At 39.5% G+C, this 15,656-nt stretch overlaps 1 protein-coding gene across 3 annotated transcripts in view; it reads right to left on the bottom strand.

The window, feature by feature from the left end:
- The window catches only part of Greb1l (GREB1 like retinoic acid receptor coactivator), a 259,135-nt gene that overhangs the window by 118,330 nt on the left and 125,149 nt on the right, over positions 1 to 15,656 (bottom strand). For all 3 annotated transcript variants that reach the window (XM_052741511.1, XM_052741513.1, XM_052741512.1), the window contains exon 2: positions 11,843 to 11,948. The gene's annotated coding sequence lies outside the window, so the exon portion shown is untranslated. The remainder of the gene's footprint in view (positions 1 to 11,842; positions 11,949 to 15,656) is intronic.

The raw sequence follows: 15,656 nt of genomic DNA, 5'->3' as shown, positions 1-15,656 counted from the left end.
ACTTATTGTATGTAGTTTTTCTTATTTAGTTATAACCTTTAATTATTTTAGACAAAAAGGGGAAATGTGGTGAAATTTTGAGCAAATAAAATTTGCCTGAAGATCAGAGGACAGAACAAGCCACTAGATTAGACATAGAGGCCAGGCAGTGGTGGCACACATCTTTAATCCTCACACTCGGGAGGCAGAGGCAGAGATCAGTCTGGATTTCTGTGAGTTCAAGGCCACACTGGGCTACATGAGATTAATCCATTCTAAAAGGGCCAGGCAGTGGTGGCACACACCTTTCATTCCAGCACTTGGGATCACACACCTTTAGTCCCAGCACTAGGAAGGTTGAGACAGGAAGTGATGCAGCTGGGCAGAGAAAGGCATATAAGGTGGGACACAGGAGCTCTTGCTCTTTCAGGCTGAGGAGTTGGTGAGGTAAGAGGTGGTGGCTGTGGCTGCTCTGCTTCTCTGATCTTTCAGCTTTCACCCTGATATCTGGCTCTGGGTTTTTATTAAGACCAATTAGGATTTGTGCAACAGATCTCATAATTCAATAGTAATAAATGTTTTAGATCCAGCTTGTCCCACCAGTAAGGTGAGATTACCCTGTCAATTATGAAGCCTAGCCTGCTGAACAATAGGAACACACCTTCCTCTCACAATTGGGCTACCACAACCTCTGATCAGCTCTTTCAGCAGCTTCAGAGTAAATATTTGATCACTGTTCCCTCTAAGGCCTATCACCCTAGGGGAGGAAAAGACTCCTGGAAACACAAAACGAAAGTTTCATGATAATGTACTTAATTAACCAATTCCTGAAAGCAAGACCCGTGTCACTTATCCAAAGAACTCATTTCTGTTGTCTATGTAAACTCATTGTTTCTTTTGTGTCTTCTTAATTGTCTCCTTCAGGATCCTTCAGGGAAGTGAACAACAATAAGTTTAAAGCCACAGCCTACATATACTTCCCATCATAGTATTCCTGAAGTGCTCTTTAGTCACAAAAATTGATATAATTTTTAATTTTATAATTAAAAATTTTATAATTTTATAAATTGTATAATAATCATAACCGCAATTTATTGAGTGCTAACTAGTGGTTTGACCAATAATTTCCAAATGGCCCAGGGGCCCCATGACCCTTTCAGTGACCCATGAAATAAAAAACATTTTCAGGGCTGGAGAGATGGCTAAGGGGTTAAGAGCACTCTTGCAGAGGACCCATGTTCGATTCCCAGCACCCACATGATGGCTCACAACCATCTGTAACTCCAGCTCCAAGGGCTCTTCTGGCAGGCACATATGTAGTATGCAGACAAAATACCCAGACATTTAAGATAAAATAAACATTATTTTTTTTCAAACTATTACTAAAGAATGTGTTTGCTTTATTTAAAAAATCCTCCATTCTTTCATATATACATAATGGAACTTTCCAGAATTTGAATAATGTGTGATATTACAGCTGACTACAGAAGCAGATAAGCTATTATTCTATCTTTTCTTTGGGGAAAAAGTTATTTTGAAAAAGAGGTGATGGAATACATATGACATGAAAGCAGAAGGCTGACCGTTGATGGATAAGGAAGGGGCCAGGCAGGGAGGGGCAGGAGTGAGGGTGCAGGAGGCAGTAGGTAGGGCTACAAAGAACAGAAGGTCATGAAATACACACACACTCACACACACACACACACACACACACACACACACACTCAAAAAAGTCAAGCCATAATGAAACCCAGTACTTTGTATACTAACTTAAAAAAAAACTTTTTTTTGAGACAGGGTTTCTCTGTGTAGCTCTGGCTGACCTGGAACTCGCTCTGTAGACTAGACTGGCCTCAAACTCACAGAGAGTCCCCTGCCTCTGCCTCCGGAGTGCTGGGATTAAAGGAGTGTGGCACTACACCACCCAGCCTAACTTAAAAATTAATAAAAAGAAAATAATGTTCTTTTTTACATACACATATACACTATTTGTTAATGTAGTGAACTGTCTTTTATTAATTTTGAAAATAAATATTTACAAAGTTGGTCAGTTTTAGTTCCCAACATATATAACCTATGTAGACAGAGCTCCAATGAGGTCCTTAGTAGCTCTTAGGAATATAAAAGGTGCTAAAGCCAAACGAATGGAAACACATGAACTATGAACCAATGGCTGAGGGGTCACCAACTGGATCAGGCCCTCTGCGTGGGTGAGACAGTTGATTGGCCTGATCTGTTTGGGAGGCATCCAGGCAGTGGGACTGGGTCCTGTGCTCATTGCATGAGTCGGCTGTTTGAAACCTGGAGCCTATACAGGATTGTTTGGCTCGGCCTGGGAGGAGGGGACTGGACCTACCTGGACTGAGTCTACCAGGTTGATCTCAGTCTGTGGGGAAGGCTTTGCCCTGGAGGAGATGGGAATGGGGGGAGGGGCTGGGGAGAAGGTGAGGGGGGCGGGAGGGGGGAGAACAAGGGAATCTGTGGCTGATATGTAGAACTGAATTGTATTGCAAAATAAAAATTAAAAAAAAGGAATTAAAAAAAATAAAAGGTACTAAGATCAAAAGCTGAGAAGAGCTGGGATAGAAGTGGACTGAGTGCTATTTAAGAATCCCTTACTCCGCAGGATGCTGAAGGAGGTTTGACCTCTTTTCACTTAACAAACTAAAAAAACAAAACAAAGCAAGGTGGAGAGACGGCTCAGTTAAGAGCACCTAAGTTAGGTCCCAGCATATATGCTGGGAGGTCCTCAATGGCTGTAAATCTAGCTCTAGGGGATGCGATACCCTTCTGGTCTCCCCCTACCCGCCAGGGTCTCTGGCTCTGACTCCTGGAACTTGCTCTGTAGACCAGAATGGCTTCAAACTCCCAGAGACCCACCTGCCTTTGCTTCTCAAGTGCTGGGATTAAAAGCGTGCGCCACCATGCCCGGCTTCTCTCATTTAAGACAGATAATTTTGATATTATTTTAGTTGTATTTCCTCCATTAAGGAGAGAGACAGATTTTATTCCCATCTTCAATGCCAACTCAGATAGACTCCCTGTGGGGAGTGCCTGAAGAGCAAACTGAGTAGAGCAGAGGCCCTTAGGAAAGGCAGCCATGACCCAACGTGCCAACAACACAAGTCCAGCTTCGCTCAGATTTCAAGAGCTCCACAGCAGATTGTGCTGTGTCCAAGCTGCTCAAGTACAGCAGAGAAAGTACACAGTTCCTGTAACCGTGGTAGTGTGCAGTGTGAGCTCCAGTGAGTGGGTGGGTGTCTCAGAGCTTCTTAGATACTCCTACGATTTGGAGGGAAAGCCAAGTACTATTTGGCAACCTTCCTTTTAAAAATATTTTTATTTTATGTGTATGAATGTTTTATCTGCATGTATGTCCATTCATCACATGTGTGCCTGGTGCTAGGATGTCAGTTCTGGAGCTGAAGTTATAGATAGTTGTGAACCATCATGTGGGTGCCGGGAATCAAACCCAGGTCTCTGAAAAAAGTCAGTGCTCTTAACTGCTGAGCCATCTCTTTAGTTCCAGCAACCTCTTTTATAGTAGCTAATAAAAAACAATTAGTATGAATTTAAAAGATGTGTTAACATCCATTAATTTTAACCAGTTTCAGTTTTTTATAAAGAGGATACACCTAAAACACATAACATTTGACCAAAAGTTGGGTGGCATATATGCTATCCAATTTAAAATGGTAAGTGGAAGATAATCTACAGTCTGTCAAATGAAATTTGTTGTGAATCATTTGAGCTTTTGGCCAAGCCTTTATGACATCATATAAGTACATTAAACACTTAACTTGTCTAAAGCTCAAAGCAATTTGTTTTTTAATAGTAACACTTGATTAAAACAAGATGAGCGTTGGGAGAGAAATGGGCTGTGTCACTGGTCTGTTTCAGTCAAAAGCAACAGCTATTTTACCTTTCTTCTTTGCTAACAAGAACAAACTACCAGGAATTAACCCCATGTCAACCATGGGGATGCCTTCCCCGGGTCGGTGGAGTAACTAAAGCACAAAGTCCCCTGAACCCGTCTCCTCTCAGCCCACTGCCAGTCTGACAAGCTAGCTGACGTTGCATATCTGGGAAACCTACATTCTCCAGGAGGTATTTCAGTCAAATAAAAAATTACATAATCTTTACATTGTTTTTAGTGTGAGTGTTTTGCCTCAATGAATGTATGTGCACCATGTGCATGATTGGTGCTGGCAGAGGTCTGAAGAGGCCACTGGATCCCCTGGAATTCAGGTTACAGATGGTTGTGAGTCACCACAGTGGGTGACATAAGCTACTGAACCATCCCTCTAGCCCTCAAAGCACAAAATCTTAATTCATTTAAGAAGTAAATGCCAGATTCATATACACAGAGAAAACAAATAAATGCTATGAATAAAGATATTGAATCAACATGGGAATCAGAAATGAGCTTCACCATTGTGTCCTCAAGTGGACACAAGTGGAAGAAATCCCTGTTCAGACTTGGTGTAAGAGGGAGTGCATTTTAAAATATGAAGGGTAATAGAACTGACCCAGGCCTTCTTTATCACTGACTGTGAAGTTATTCACCCTTGAAAGCCTGATGACACTCAAAGAAGGGTGGAGTCCAAAGGAAGCCTTTTCAGTGTAACAGAGTACAAATACCATACTCAATATGTATACATGTCATTGAAAGTATTGCCATTCATCCCTGTAACTTGGGACCCCAACACCCGAGATAAGGGAACACCTGATAGAATGTCACGAGAGAATAAATGACTTCAGTTAGAAAACGGAGAAACACTTTGCAAAACTAGTCATTAAATCAAATGCAACAAGAAAGCAGACATGACACTGACTTCCATATTGCAGACCTCTCCGGTACTAATAGCTACTTTAATGACACCGAGGAACCGTCTAAGGTAGGGATGGTAGACAACGTAGACTAATTAACTGCTCGGAAGTGCAGATGGAACCCACTACAAACCCTGGCACCATGGTTGAGTGCTTTCTGCTCTTGCCTTTTCCTTTTCCATAGAAACGAAGGCTGGGAAAGTGGGTAGGGGTAAGTAGGCAGCGTCTATGTCTGGTGCCTTACAGGGGTGGTGAAGAAGAGAAGCTGGAGAAATAGTTCCAGCTATTGCTCCCAGACCTCTTAATTTTTTTCTCTCCTGCAAATGAAAAGGAAGATGTAGCATACTACTAAGAACTAACAGATCGTGTCAAAAAATATAGGCGTCCCCATGAAAGGCTCCCATGGGCCAAAAACTAGAGGAATGAAACACAGATCAAAGCATGTCTATAATTTTTTGCTACTCAAGAAGAAAAACAGAGTTCTTCTTAGAAAAACAAACAAAAACAAAAACAAAACACCCAATTAACTGAGCACTATTAGAAGAAAAAGGAAGGAGGGTTGGTATATGATGCTCCTGCTATCTTTCAAAGTAACTCTGGTTGTCAGTGAAAGATTGTGTAAATGAAGATTTCCAGCTAATAATGTGCAAAGAAGACTAGATGTATGAAATAATCACTTTGCAACTACTAATTTAGTATCCGTGTAGGCAACAGTAATAGGTGAGGTCATTAGGTAGAAGGTTGAGGTGAGCTTTATAATGAAAAAATTCAGCTGTCACCTCTTGAACCCATGGATTAAGTGCAGAGTCATGATGTGAGGTCGTGAGACACTGTGGACATCCCCAAGGAGACAACATAAATGAAGCTCACATGCTACTCAGGAAGTATCCAGCCAAGACATGTGGCAGATCTAGTCAGGTCTCAGAGGGAGCTGTGTGATGGATGAGTCACATAAACCACAGGGAACCGACAGAATTGGAACCTGGCTTCTGCCAAAGGCCAGGGTCATTCCAGTTTTAAATTAAGATTCAAATTTAAAGTTTAAAAAATGCCCATTTTTTCCCTGTGTCAACGTGCTGTTAGAAACAGAAAAAAAGGTGAGAGTAGTTGCATGTAGTGGTACACACCTGTATAACCGAAGCACCCTGGAGGCTGAGGCAGGAGTATGCCGACTCCAGGATAGTCTGGGATATATGGTAAGACTGTGGAGATATCTATCTATCTATCTATCTATCTATCTATCTATCTATCTATCTATCTGTCTGTCTGTCTGTCTGTCTATCTATCTATCTATCTATCTATCTATCTATAGAGGTGAAGGTGATATGTCCTTTTGATGGGGTGAATACAAGTGGGGTTTTTGTTGTTGTTTCTGTCTTGAGACTATTTTAAAGGCAGAATTTATTGACTGTGTGGTGGGCATAGTACAGAAAAGCTTTGTGCAACTTACTAGATTTTTGTTTCCTCTGTCTTTACATTGTCAAGCACTTTCCACACTCAACACACCAGCCAACTATCATTAGAGAACCACAAAGTCAAACACACAGGCTCTGGAATTGACTCCTGTCCTATGGCTTCCTGAGTGATACTGGCTACTTCATCTCTCATTTGTGAAACAGGGCTGAGACAGCCAATCTCCTAGTTTTTGTGAGAATAAATGAGATTTTGAATATATAAACTCAAAATAGGGTCTGTACAGATCGTGTACATAAAGGGTTAGTAGTATAGTGGCCTTTTGTTGCGGTGTTTCAGCATTTGCTACATTAAGATTACTAAGAAAAGACCAACCACTTCCTCTGAGCATGTTGGGTGCACAATAGGTTTTAGGTCATGATCCCGTCACACATAACTATCAATATAAAAGCTCCATAGCTGTTTTTATTATTATATATAACTCATTGAAACATTTTATTTGCATAAACAAATCCTGTGATACTCAACACCAAGTGATACTCAACAGACTTCTCCAGAGGAGTAGTAGAAGTGTTCTGCGTCTCTAACACCACTTTGTGGTGTCCATCAGCCACATGTGATGGCCAAGCATCTTATCTAACTGTACTTAATTTAAATATCTACATGTGCCAAGTAGCCATCTTACTAGTCATATGCAATGATTGGAGACAGTTATTTCTTAGGCTCAAAAAGGCTTGCTTATGCCCCAGTGATGTGACCTTGAACATGTCACTTCAGTTTTTTCGAGCTCTTCCAGCAATATAAGTCTTTGATTTTGCAGAAGAGGAAGTGTTGTTGTGTTGTATATTATATGTTCTTTCATACTAAAGATATTCATCCACAGGGTGGGGCTACAGCTCAGTGGCAGAGCATGTACTCAGTGGAAGCCATGGGTTGGTTCTGTTGCTAGCACTAAGAGTGGTAATGTGTGCCTCTCAGGCAAATAAACCAAGTTCAATTCTTATAAGTTCATATGGAGCTTCTAACCCCAAACTAAAAACAAATACACATTCACAGTTTGCTTTCTTAGCATTTTATTATCTACTTATATACTGATGCTGAATTGAAGCCCAGTCCATCTGTATGCTAAGTATATGCTATGCTACTGAGCTAAGTCTCAGCTTTGTTTATTCTTTTAAATAGACATTTCTTACCCTTAATTATTTGTATTAGATGGGCTTGTTTAAATCCATTATTTGATTGTGGGATTTGGGGGAGGGGTAGATATTTTGTGAAGCCAGAATTGTGTAAAAGAGAGGGGGAGATTGAACTTTTGTGTGTCTTATCCAATTATGTATTAAGCAGATCTGAAGCAATACTATTTCTAAGCACATTCCAATAAAACACAAAGCTAAGTACACATTCAAAATAAATGTGTTTTATTGTACTATTATCCATTCTCCTTGCTGAAGGTCTGAAAAGGCAATTATATTAGAAGACAATGCTTGAAAAACAGCTGGGTGGTGGTGGCATATGACTTAATCCCAGCACTCAGGAGGCAGAGGCAGGCTGATCTCTGTGAGTTTGAGGCCAGCCTGAGAGTTCCACAACAGCCAAGGCTACATAGAGAAACTTTGTCTAGAGAAATCTAGTCTCGAAAAACCAAAGGGGGGAAAAGATAACACTTCAGCCTCTTTGTACACTTAGATACAATTGGGGACTGTCTATTTTGACAGGTTCTAAAGCCAAAAGTGCTAGAATTCTTTTTTAAAAAAGAAGCCTTAGTAACTTGAATCTAAATTCTTAATTCTAACATTTTCAGTGGCTACACAAATGTCCTCAGTCACTACAGAGATAATCACTGTAGTATACCCAGTGAATTCATAGCAATAGGAGGCTGAAGCAGGTCACTGATTCACTCTGTAACAAAGGGACACAGTATTCCTACTAGGAACCTTTCTGTAAAAGAAACGTATCTTGTCAGGACTCTCTGGAACTGGCATAATTCCTGCGTGACCCCCACCATGTCACCAGAGACCAATTTTTCAATAGGGAGAAAAGTCAATAATTGAGAACAGAAAACATTGAATAATGAGAAAAGCTTCAAAGTGTGGCTCACCACATCCATCAGGACTGTCACGATTGGAGGATGGACTTCTGTGGGGATAAAGATTTGCATAAAGCTCCAGAGACAAAAACTAATTTCCCAAATGCAAATGTAATTTTAAAAGATACTAGTAAAATGACTTTCGAAATGTCAATGATAAATCAAAGTATAGCTGCAAAGGCAAAGATAATGTATTTTTCTTAATTTCTCTTATTTAACCATCCCCATCTGTTTTTGTTTTTTTAAGACTGTTTAGAAAGTGAGCTATGTGCATTAACCCGTTAGATGTATAAGTAACAACACATTAAAGACTCCTATATTTGTTTGGTTTGAGGTGATGGTGGCTAATCTAATCTAGAAACAGGGTCCCCTTATCCTGCACTTGGGTAAGAATTGAAACAGTGCAGAGAGGTATAAAGAAATCCAGGCTCAAGGCAAGAATAGTAGAATACAGGTACATCTAAGGCCAGCAATCAAACTGCTTCAGAATCATCAAAATTTGATCATTTTTCTTAGATACTATCATCAAACATCTGCTTTTTTCCAATCAGATGTGAGTTTGGGGCTTTTTACAAATGCACCTGCATTGTGCAACCGTGAAACAGCACATTCTGATGTAATTTGAAGGACATTAAAAGAGGGGAGACACGGCTTCACAGAGAAAGAGCAAGTGTTGGAGTTCCTGCTTCCATCTGTCCCATCCCTGCCCCCACCCGTCCCCACCCCCACCCCCACCCCCCACGTCATCAGTCTTTCGTTATCTTATTAACTCTGCTGATTACACTTGTCAGATTTGCCGCGATTTCAATGCTACTTAAACAGCTGTGCGTTTTCTCTAGGCAATTATCAGTCACCACACTCAGGTTTCTAAATTAGCTGTTGAAAGGCGCTTTAACCTTGAGAAAATAGATACTCATGTATATGTTCCTTGAATAGGAGTTATGACTGAAAAAAGTCGCGTGCCTGTAGTTAATAAATACATTAATTGCAACACTAATTTACAAATTAGTAAAGATGTTCAACAAGGCCTATCATACACGTGATTTTTTTCTTTATTATACATATTGACACATATGCTTTTTTTCTGTATCTGTACATATGCATAATGTAGTAGAATATCAAATACTGACGAAGCCCTACAACACTCTGCCATCAGCTTTCTGCCAGGAGGCTAATATCTTTAAAGGTATTCACAAATCATCCAGCACTCTGAGGTCACTACTGAGGCAAGCAGACTGCTCACAACAGGCAGGTTCCCCACCCTCAGATTCTCCAGCTCCTTTCAAAGACAGCATCCTTACTGTGTTGCCATTCTTTTTTGGTGCTGGAACAGAACCTCACATGCTGGGCAAGCGCTCTACCACTGGACTATACAACCGAACATTTTTATTCTTGGCTCTGACATTGATTTTTTTTCTTCCTGATACAATATATATGAGAAAAAGAAAAAAAAATTTCAGGGAGAAGTGAAGGATTTGTGGTTATTCATTAGCTTATAGTCCCCTTCTATCAACTATTAACAGTTAAAATTAAAAGTCTGTAAGCCAGGTCTGTAGCTCAGTGGTTGAATGGATCAGGTCCTGAGTTCAATCCCCAGAGTCACATGGATACACAGAAGTTGATAAGAATTAAAAAATTTAAAAAACCTGTGAGCCAGAAACATACTTCATGTTTCATGTATGCCTTTTATAAATAAATTAAAAGATAATCTTCTAGAGTTAGCAAGTTTTGGTATTTGAAAAAGGTTTAATAATAGTTTCCTGTGTGCAAGAAAGGTCTGAAGTATGTAAGTTTGAAATGAATGCGACCAGCTCCCTACCCGAGCACCCCCCCCCGCACCCCCCCCCCCCCCCCCCCCCCGTTTCTGTCCCAAGAAAAGAAAAAGGCGATATTTCAACAGTGCAAAATTCTTCATTGTGACAGAAACATTAAAATGATAAATGTTCTGGAAGGCGAAGTACACTTCAAATTCTAACTATTCTTTCAGACCTATGCTGAGTCTAACAGTCCTCGCCAACATTTGGTGAGGATTATCCTTCTGTTAGACAAAAGCTAGCGTTCCTTAGATAAATCAGGAGTTATTGCCATGAGACTCATAAAACCTTTTCACAACACAGATTTCCAAGGGAATCCTTGACGGTTTTAGGAGCCTGCTCCTTTTACTAAGTAACAAAATACACCCCATGGTGTCTCATGACCCCACTCAGCTGTCCTTTGACCTCTTCAATTGTTGAAGCCTACCGCCAGGGCCCACAGAATTTGCCTCACATATCAAAAAGGCTAATGTTGCTTCCCCCTAGCACCTGGTGAAACAAAATGCAACAGCTCTCGCTCTCTCCTGCCTCCTCCTCCCCTCTCTCTGACCATTTTCCAGATGTTAAACCAATACTGGGTTTCAGTGTCTTCGTGGTCATCACTAAGGAACAAACAGGGACTACGCTGAAGTGGCAATGACCCTCTTGTTCTCTCTGGCCTCAAAAGGATACAACAGGTCATAAAAGAGAAAAAGAACTTTGGCTTCCCTTAAAACACCAGGCTATTTAAACACACTGTAGCTTCCAAGGTGGGAGAGAGAGTTTGGGGTATGTTTCTTCTGTAAGTCAAGAGTCACCTAAAGCAGTCACCCTAAATTCTCAATTCTTAACAAGTTTACTTTTTTTTCGTCTCAATTCTTAACAAATTTTTTTTCCCTCCGTTGATATTGAAAGAGGGTAAACCAGTATCACTCTTTCCCCCTCTGAATTAAAAACCTTCTAAAAATAAAGCCAGAAACATCTTATTAAACCTCTGTAACACATGTCTCAGGACAGTATCACATGAATTTTAAACATATGTGATCACTAAATACAGGTTGGGTTTTTTCTATATAACCAAGAGCCTGGAAGTCTCTTATCAGACAACTGGAAAGAAAATTACAGTCACCAAAGAGGAACCACAAAGTACATTCTTGGAGGGAGTGAGGGTGAGTATGGTCAAGACATAATGGATACATGGATGAAATTTTCAAAGAATAATAAAAAAAAGAAAAAAAAAGATGTGAAAAAATAAAAATTTTAAAGAGATTTATTTTTATTTATGTGTATGTGTGTGCATGTCTGAGTGGGGATGCCATGTGTGGGCATGCCACGGGAGGCCATTAGAGGTCCTTGGATCTCTTGGGGCTGTAGTTTCAGGTAGAGAACCTGATATGAGTGATGGGAAAACTTCAGTCCTCTAGAGAACCAATTAGTGAGTGCTTCTACCTACTAAGCCTTCTCTTTAGCCCTTGAATTCATATTTTTTTCCAATTAATGTAGACAGGAAATACAGAGCTAGTTGGGAGAAAAACTTATTCCTGAGTAAGTGTAACTGGGGGAGTTGAGAAGATGGAGAGCAGACGGGCATGCAGGGTGGGTAAGAACAGGAGAGGAGTGCACATAAGCACCTGCCTAGTTAAAGAACCAAACACGGTAACTTTATTTAAACTGTAAATTAACTTAACAAAACCAATTTGACCATGGAAAGTTTGAGAAGAGGAATATCATCACACAATACCTTAGTTCATACATTAACATTTTTGAATCATGTTCATGGTTAGCTAGGCAGTCAACATCTCAGGGAGCTTATCCAAGATCACAATGTTCTTCAGGGTTCTTTGCACCTATAAAAACATAGAATGCATAAAACCACAAGTTATTTCTAAGTGCTCTTTATTCTACAATATAACAATCTACATATTTAAAATTCTACAAAGTCACAGAAGTTACCAAAGTCCTACCTAACTACCCATTACAAGGGGAAAATATAATTATGCTCTCTCTTCCTAAGCCCCTCAGAAAACTACCCTCAAATATATATTCAAATGATTCCTGTTTTTCTCAGACCCCTGCCCCCACTTCCCTCAGTGCAAGCTGAGCGAGTGTTTTTGACAAGTCATCATAACAGTAAAAGTCCACAGACTACTTCTACCTTGGAATAGAATTTGTGTAAGATAATTTTCACATTTTGAGGCATTTGGGAACTTTACAATCCCTGATATTTGTCTAAAATTAATTTATTCAAAGAAATATAAAAAGATCAAATATAACTATACTGAAATATTTTTCTACTCTTTGAAATTCCATAATGATTTCCAGGAAGAAAAATTACAAGAAAAGAAAGAACTATTTCCTACCTTTCTGAGTAGTGTCTTTCTAGGAGATATTAAATAAATTATAGTTACCTACAGTTGATTGAATAGTGTGCCTATTATTCTCTTCACTAAGCAGATTACGCTCGATATAAATTATTGCATGAAAAATATGATAAATCAGTAAAGCCTTAAATGAATTAAAGCAACTTGTTATTAATTTTTATACAGAACTTGAAGTAATTTTTACTGTGTCTAAAAAAGAAAACTAAAAATTCTCAGTTTTTTAAGAATGTACTAAGTGCAATATGAGTATTTACAGCACTAAAATACTTGAAGTCATGCTAAGTCTTTGTACTTTCTTTTTATGTCATCTTGAAAGACAGAAAAGAAACATTTCAGATTTGGTCATAAAAATATTTGTCTTAAGCTCTCATTATTGGAAGAAGCCTTCTTACAAAAGAATAGTGAAAACCACAGACTCTAGATTTCCAAGCTCACACACGCACAAATGGCAGTTTTCGGAATCGGGAGCCTTTCCACCTAATCCAAACCCAAGATTGCCCCACATGGTCAATGAGGTCAAACTGCATTACCGCCAGTGAGAACTGTCCGACTCTGCAGGTATCTTAATGATTTTTAAAAAGGTCAATAATCTAATTCCAATAGCTTTGGAGTCTAAAATTGCTAATTTTTAGCCACGTGCTGCACACTTCACCTGCTAGTAATGACATTTTTGTATTTTCTTCTAATTACACTCAGAGCTAAGACCTTTGGCCCTGGCCACAGACCCCTATTCAGGCTGCACACATTTTCTTAAAGGGCCCGACCTCTGTTGTCGCTCTTACTCTTTCATCTATTATTTACACCCACGGAGGAGATACTCCACCGTTTGTGCAGCCGAAAGCTTCCAACCATCTCAATTTCTTTGCCTTTCAACTAATGGGCTTTTTCATAGACAAATGCCAAAAAGTTTGACAAAATCATTTTTTGTTTTTAGTTACACTGCTCTCTCCTTTCCCATTTGCTGCCCCTAGGCAACTTCCTTCCCTCATGTCCCACAGGAGAGACTCTGTATGAGTAAGGATTTACACACTGTGACCATTACCAACAAAACAAGTACAATACAAACCTCCAACGTCTGACAGATCAATAAAAATTATATATTTTCTTTCACCACAGAACCCATTAAATGAAATTGGAGATAATTTAAAATAACTTAAAACCTGCCTCGGCCTCCATTAGGCACAGAACTCTCAGTGTTCCTGGCAGAAGTTCCATAAAGCATTTAGGAAACAGTAAGGATATTTGTTACATGGTCAAAACTTTTCAAGTGTTTTAACATCTACCGGCTGTCAGCTGCTTATAGAAAAGAAAGGGGAGAAAAACGAAAAAGAGAAAGTGAACTGAAATGGCTAAGTGTTCAATTTTTAGCTTAATCTTTAAAACGTTTTAAAGGAAAATCTTCATAAACCATCCCTACCATTATTGTTATTTCCCAACACTTCCGTACACACACATATACGTATGCGCGCGCACACACACTCACACACACTTTGGAAATCAGAAGCATAAAACTGTTACCATGATGCAGATCACTCCCTCAGACCACAACAAGCCACCAAAAGATTCTGAGCTGCAAGATGTTTATAAACCGACACTGGTCCGTCCCTGCTCTCGCTTCCTCTACTGCTCAGCTTACTCTTGAGTTCTAAGTGTTTCCCTGTTGTCTGTCCTCTGCAGACCCGAAACCTCTTGTCTTTTCTTGTTTCCACCATTTGCTTCGCCCAGCAGTTCACTGGAGACCCATCCATCTTGTAATGCCTAGAGTGACAGATGCTCTCCAGAGCAACCACACTGCTGAGTGAACAAAAGATAACATCACCTCCAGGAACTCCAGAGAGAAATACAACTGCAACCTTAGGACAGGGTCTGACTTGACAGACATCGGACCATAAACGTCTTCTAAGTGAAAAAGAAAACAATCGCCACACACACAACACAATCTGACACAATCAAAGGCAGAAAAGAGTGATCATTTGTGGATTGCCTTTTCACTGTGTAACTCACCCCCCCCCCCCCCAGTGCTTTTATATTGGGGCAATTCACTTGCCAAGAGGCAAAAGACGTTCTTGGAAAGAAAAGCCTTTCTCAAGTGCCTTCTTTTACTGAACAATATTCAAAGTGAAATTCATTGACGTGTGTGTTGCAGGAAATCCAAGACTTCACTTCAGCCCTCTTCACCCTACCCCTTGCTTGCATAAAGCAATATCTGGACTCAGAAACGCTGACTCTATTACTGCTGTGAAAAGAACACTCATGCTTTGCAAATTAAAAACACATTAAGCACATCAGAAATTAAAAACCAACATGTGACACAATGTCAACAGTGTGCGTAGCTCAGAATAGAAAAGCTCACCATTCATTAATTAGACAACCTCCAACGTGGGTTTAAAAGACAGTGAACAGGAGAGCATCCTGGGAAGGGCTGCAGACTCTCCTCTGACAAAGGAGAGGTCATGTGAACATCTCCCAGCAACAAACCAGTGCCAAGGAAGCTATACATGTAGGAGGTTCTGCTGATCTAGAGTTTGGGGTTTTGCCCTTAGTTCAAATCCAATGGGAAATAAGTACACTTCTAACATTTAAATACCAGGAGGGGGAAATTCTGAAGAACAAATAGGCAAAAAACAGCTTGGAGGTTAAATTAAAACACTGTGATCAATGTCAATTATGGAGATTAATAACCCATTTTTATAACAAATACCAAGAGACATAAAGGTAAGTCTCTGTTCTAGAGAAGCACATTTTCATTCTCAAAAAAGGACAGATACTACAAATACAGATGGTACATCTAAAGACCCCAGAATGTCCAAGGAAAGGTTCAGCAACAGTATTTCTATGAACTGTGAGCAATGTAAATGATAATATTTGCCTAGGAAAATACTTTAATTTTTCTTAAAAATTTTCATATAGAAAGCCTTTAAATTATGCTAAAATCGAGATGACTTTGTAGTCTGTAATGACTCCTCTCATATTTATATTCCAAAAATCACCATGAAATTTAAAAGATGTTTTATCTGTTGTGTTTAAATTATTTGAGGAATTAAAAAAATTAGTGCCATAAACTAAGACCTCTGATTTAAACATTTATATGTCTCCTTTACAGCCTTACTTTGGCTTCTTTATAAATACTGTAGTACAATTTTTTATACTCTCAGAATTTCTTATTTTATTTTT

This window comes from Peromyscus californicus, unplaced genomic scaffold, assembly GCF_007827085.1.
Source record: "Peromyscus californicus insignis strain IS unplaced genomic scaffold, ASM782708v3 Scaffold_17__1_contigs__length_78620276, whole genome shotgun sequence".
NCBI lineage: Eukaryota > Metazoa > Chordata > Mammalia > Rodentia > Cricetidae > Peromyscus > Peromyscus californicus.
This window is presented reverse-complemented; position numbering and strand designations above follow the sequence as displayed.